This window comes from Sapajus apella, unplaced genomic scaffold, assembly GCF_009761245.1.
Source record: "Sapajus apella isolate SASKATOON/1434 unplaced genomic scaffold, GSC_monkey_1.0 scaffold2467, whole genome shotgun sequence".
NCBI lineage: Eukaryota > Metazoa > Chordata > Mammalia > Primates > Cebidae > Sapajus > Sapajus apella.
Window position 1 is genome coordinate 1,649 of NW_022439393.1, and position 5,990 is coordinate 7,638.

Below are 5,990 nucleotides of genomic sequence, written 5' to 3' on the forward strand. Positions count from 1 at the left end.
AAAAAAAAAAAAAAAAAAAAAAGTAAAAACCAGTCAGATGTGGTGATGTATGCCTGTAGTCCCAGCTACTTGGAAGGCAGAGATGGTTTGAGCCCAGGAGTTCAAGTCCTGGGCAAAATTGCAAGACCCTCATCACTAAAAGAAAAATTTAAGGCAAAAAAAAAAAAAAAAAAAAAAAAGACAGTGACAAGGAACTGAAAAAGGAAGACATAATCTGGGCAACCCTAAACAAAATGACAGAGGTCCTTCCTTATCAGTAATTACACTGACTGTAAATAGATTAAACACTCCCACTGAAAGTCAGAGATTCATTAAATGCCTTAATAAAATAAAAAGATTAACATAGGCTGGAAAAACACACACACACACACAAAATAAAAAGTCAGAGATCTGGCTGGGTGTGCTGGCATACACGTGTAATCCCAGCAGTTTGGGAGGCCACAAGGGGTGGATCGCCTGAGCTGAAGAGTTCAAGACCAGCCTGGGCAACATGACAAAACCCCGTTTCTACAAAAAACATAAATAAGTGGTAGCTGAATGTGGCGGCCAGTCCTAGCCACTCGGGAAGCTGAGGCTGGAAGATGGCTTGGCCTGGGAGTCCAAGGCTGCAGTGAACTGAGATCACCGTCTTCCAGCCTGGGTAACAAAGTGAGCCTCTCTCTCGAAAACATCAGAGACTGCACAATACATAAAAAACATGGCCCAATTTTATGCAAGGCATAAGAGACTTACTTTAGAGTCAGAGACATAAATAGGTTGAAAGGACAAGATTGGAAAAAAAAAATATTCCATGCAAACAGTAACGAAAAGAGAGCCAAAATAGCTATATTAATATGAGACAAAATGGACATCAAGACAAAAATTGTTGAGACAAAACTCATATGTATCATTCTATGATGATGAAAAGGTCAATCTATCAAAAAGATATAGCAATTATAAAGGTAAATGTAGTAAACCACAGAACTCCAAAATCCATAAAGCAAAAATTGACAGAACATTACAACATGAACTTCCAAAACACAAGATCGCACTAAATGTGTTCAATCAGTAAAAACATACAAAAACAATTTTGTTTTTATTCTATTTACTTACCCTCTTTTTTCTTTTTTCTTTTTTTTTCCCTATAGTTTTGAGAAAAACAAAAACAATTTTTTTTTTGAGACAGAGTCTCGTGTCTCCCAGGCTGGAACACAGTCAGCTCACTGCAACCCCCGCCTCCCAGGTTCAAGCGATTCTCCCGCCTCAGCCTCCTGAGTAGCTGGGATTACAGGCATCCAAAACCAGGCCAGGCTAATTTTTGTATTTTTACTAGAGATGGGATTTCTCCATGTTGATCAGGTTGGTCTCGAATTCCTGGCGTCAAGTGATCTGCCCACCTCGGCCTCCCAAAGTGCTGGAATTACAAGTGTGAACCACCACGTCTGGCCAATTTTTTTTTTCTTTTTTTTGAGACGGAGTTTCACTGCTGTTACCCAGGCTGGTGTGCTATGGCGCGATCTCGGCTCACCGCAACCTCTGCCTCCTGGGTTCAGGCAATTCTCCTGCCTCAACCTCCTGAGTGGCTGGGATTACAGGCACGCGCCACCATGCCCAGCTAATGTTTTGTATTTTTAGTAGAGACGGGGTTTCACCATGTTGACCAGGATGGTCTCGATCTCTTGACCTCGTGATCCACCCGCCTCGGCCTCCCAAAGTGCTGGGATTACAGGCTTGAGCCACCGCGCCCGGTCCTAATTTTTTTTTTTTAAATCAGAGTCTCACTCTCTCTCTCAGACTGGAGTGCAACGGCACCATCTTGGCTCACTGCAGTCTCTGCCTCCCGGGTTCAACCGATTCTCTGCCTCGGCCTCCTGAGCATCTGGGTTTATAGGCATGCACCACTACACCCAGCTAATTTTTGTATTTTAAGTAGAGATGGGTTTTTACCATGGTGGCTGGGCTGGTCTCGAACTCTGACCTCAGGTGATCTGCCCACCTCAGCCTCCCAAAGTGCTGGGATTACAGGTGTGAGCCATCTTGCACAGCCCCCCAAAACTTTTTTAATTAGAAAAAGAATCTGGGCACAGTGGCTCATGACTATAATCCCAGCACTTTGGGAGGCCAAGGTGGGCGGGTCACCTGAGGTTAGTAGTTTGAGACCAGCCTGGCCAACCTGGAGAAACCCCGTCTCTAGTAAAAAATACAAAATCAGCCAGGCGTGTTGGTGGGTGCCTGTAGTCCCAGCTAAGCAGGAGGCAGAGGCAGGACAATCGCTTGGACCCAGGAGGCGGAGGTTGTGGTAAGCAAAGATCACACCATTGCACTCCAGTCTGGGCAACAGGGGCGAAACTCCGTCTCAAAAAAAAAAAAAAAAATTAGAAAAAGAAAAAGAGAAGGCAGACACCAAAGACCACATAGTGTATGACTCTGTTTATATGAAACGTTGAGAACAGGCAAATCTACAGACAGAAAATAGGATAGTGGTGGTTGCCAGGGGCTAGGGGACGAGTGACAGCTAATGGGTACAGGGGTTCTTTGTTTCCTTTCCTTTCATTTTTTTGAGACAGTGTCTCACTCTATCACCCAGCCTGGGGTAGGCACAACCTTGGCTCACTGAAACCTCTACCTCCCGAGTTCAAGTGACCCTCCCAATCAGCCTCTCCAGTAGCTGGGACTGCAGGTGACCACCACCAGGTCTGGCTATTTTTTTTTTCTTTGAGATGGAGTTTCACTCTTGTTGCCCAGGCTGGACTGCAATGACACAATCTCAGCTCACCACAACCTCCACCTCCCGGGCTCAAGCGATTCTCCTGCCTCAGCCCCCCGAGTGGCTGGGATTACAAGCGTGTGCCACCATGCCTGGCTAATTTTGTATTTTTAGTAGAGATAGGATTTCCTCATGTTGGCCAGGCTGGTCTCAAACACCCAACCTCAGGTGATCTGCCCGCCTCAGCCTCCCAAAGTGTGGGGATTATAGGTGTGAGCCACCTAGCTCAGCCTAATTTTTTGATTTGTCATAGAGATGGGGTTTTGCCATGTTACCCATGCTGAGGGGTTTACTTCTGATGAGATGAAAATATTCTGGAATTAGGTAGAGGAGATGGCTGTACAGCACTGTGAATGTACTAAAAATGAACTGTACACATTAAAATGGAAGAAATGGTGACTTTTATCTTACACAAATTTTATTTTGATTTTTTTTTTTTTTGGTCTGACATTACCCTAGGCTTGCCAGTCAATATTTTGATTTTTTAAAAAGGACAATGATGAGTTGAAACGTTTAAGGACCTATCAGTAGAGACTGTAAGAAGACAGCGCATGGCCGGGCGCGGTGGCTCACGCCTGTAATCCTAGCACTTTGGGAGGCCGAGGTGAGTGGATCACCTGCGGTCAGGAGTTCAAGACCAGCCTGGCCATCATGGTGAAACCCCATCTTTAAAAAAAAAAAAAAGAAGAAGAAGAAGACAGCTCAGAAGAGGGCAGGGATGAGACTAGGGGCAGACAGAGCATGCTCCCCACAGCCTCCTGCTGTCTGCGGGGCACCTGGAGCCCTGAGGCCTCGCTCCTGCCTGACCACCTGCCTGCTGGTTCCTCACCATCTGGCTTCTGGGGCTTCTTCAGCTCCCACTGCCCCCCAGAGTGAAGGCTGCTCGTCCACACCCACCTGGCCTCGGCGATGTCAGCAGCGTTTCCCCTGGACAGCCTTTCCAGCTGCACGTAGACTGAGCAGTTGACCCGGCTCCACTCGGGGTCACAGACGGCCAGGAAGTTGGGGCGCAGGCGGCCGATAGTGTACTTGGCCAGGTCCATCAGAGACTGGCTCACGGCCTCCCTGAACAGGAAGGTCCCCAGCACCTTGTACACGGCAGCCACGTAGTTGTTGAAGTCGGAGCGGGAATAGAGCTGGTCTGTGTGCACCAGGTAGGCTTCTCCCACTGAGGCCTGTGCGTGGGGCAGCCACAGCGAACAGCGGGGGTCCCGGTCAGCCCGTGGGCCCTCACTGGGCCTCGGTCCTCCCCACAGGCCTCCCCAAGGCTGCTGCAGAGCTGGGGACTCTCAAAGGGCCCTAGGCGGGCTCGGTGGCTCACGCCTGCCATCCCAGCACTTTGGGAGGCTGAGGCGGGCAGATCACCTGAGGTCGAGCATTCAAGACCAGCCAGAACAACATGGTGAAACCCGTCTCTATTAAAAATACAGAACTAGCCAGGTGTGATGACGCACGGCTGGAGTCCCAGCTACTGGGGAGACTGAGGCAAGAGAATCACTTGGACCCAGGAGGCGGAGGTTACAGTGAGCTGAGACCCTGCCATTGCACTCCAGCCTGGGCAACAAGAGCGAAACTCCATCTCAAAAAACAAAAGGGGGTTCCTATTAGCCACAAGTACCACTCGGGGCAAGGCTGTGTCCCCCAGCCTCCCACAGGCCTCCAGGCCACCCCCCATCAGGAACCCAGGGTAAGGCTGTACCCCATCCCGCCCCCCTCCCTGTCCCTCTGAACCCCTCCTGCCTTACAAGGATGACGGTGGCTGTGTTGGTGACCCCGGCCATGAGCCCGTGGGTGATGGTGTCTGGACGGTAGGGGTACCGGATGGAGTCATCCCCACAGTAAAATCCTCACTTATGCGGGGCGTTCACCAGCCATAGGACAGCGAAGGGCAGGGAGGCTGGAGGGGGAGAAGGGCCATGGAGCTGCAACGTTCTCCAACCAGCTGGGCCGTGAAGGCCTCACACCTTCCTTGCCTCGAGGCCTCCCACCGACAGCAAGGAAGAGCTTTTCTCACAGCACGTGGGAGGCCCAAGTGTCACCCCTTTCCCATCGCCCTCAGATGAGCACGAACTCCCCAGGCCCTCTCCCCCTCACACCGTCCCCTCTGCTCCTTGAACAAACCTGGCAAACGCTCACCTCAGGGCCTTTGCACAGGCACTTCTCTCTGCCCAAAATATCTTATTTTTATTTTTAAAAGTAGAGACAGGGGTCTCATGCTGACCACGCCGTTCATAAACTCCCGGGCTGGGGCGACTCCCCAGCCTCAGTCTCCCAAAGTGCCGAGATTACACGTGTGAGACAACGTGCCGGGCAGCAAAGTGACTCTCACTTCCGCTCAGTTTCGTCTCCCATCCCGGCTGTCCACGCTGGCGTCCCTCTCACAAAAGGAAAGGTCTGTTTAGCCGGGCATGGCGGCGCCTGCCTGTAATCCAGCTATTCGGGAGCCTGAGGCAGGAGAGTTGCTTGAAACCGGAAAATGGAAGTTGCAATGAGCAGGGATCGCACCAATGCACTCCAGCCTGGCGACGGAGCGAGACTCTGTTTCAGTTTATAAAAAGAAAATAAATAAATAAATAAAAATAAAAGGGAAGATCCGCTCTTTTTCCCTCTTGTCCCATGTGGAATTATGCAGTCACCTGTGGGACACTGGACTTAATCTCCCCCCCTCCACCCGCCAGCACCAGGAGGGGCCTATCGTGTTCAGGACAGAGACCCTGGAGGCTGCTCAGAGCCTGGCCAGAGCAGACGTTTAATAAACATCTGTTAAGACAGGCAGGACTTATTTCAACCTTAGAGCTGGCCAGAGAAGTCAGGAAAGGGCGAAAGCAGGGGCACAGCGGAGGTGTCTTCATGCTCGCCCCTGCCCGTCACTGACTCTCATGCCAGGGCACATGCCAGCCACATGGGGACTCAGGGATCCAAGGCACATTCTCCTGAATGCCACACTTATGGAAGGTGTCACATGGCACTGGGGCTCCCGGGGCCCTGCTGAGCTGAGGGTGGCCAGGGAAGACGGAGTCAGCTACGGAGGGCAGGGGCGGGGGCGGCTCCCTGTTCCACGCGGCAGGTGCACAGCAAAAGCTCAGGGTGTCTACCCCAGAGAGAAAAGAAGGCAGGGCGCCCTTTGGCCCAGCAGGGCAAGGACAGAAAAGTGTGGCTCTTTTGAATTCTGAGAGTCTGAGGAGGGACAGGGAGCCTCACACTCCTCCCTGCATGCCAGCTGCAAGGATCCTAGGACACGGCA

At 51.0% G+C, this 5,990-nt stretch overlaps 1 pseudogene; it reads right to left on the reverse strand.

The window, feature by feature from the left end:
- Positions 1–3,522: 3,522 nt before the first annotated feature.
- Positions 3,523–4,527, reverse strand: LOC116547240 (annotated as a pseudogene).
- Positions 4,528–5,990: the final 1,463 nt, after the last annotated feature.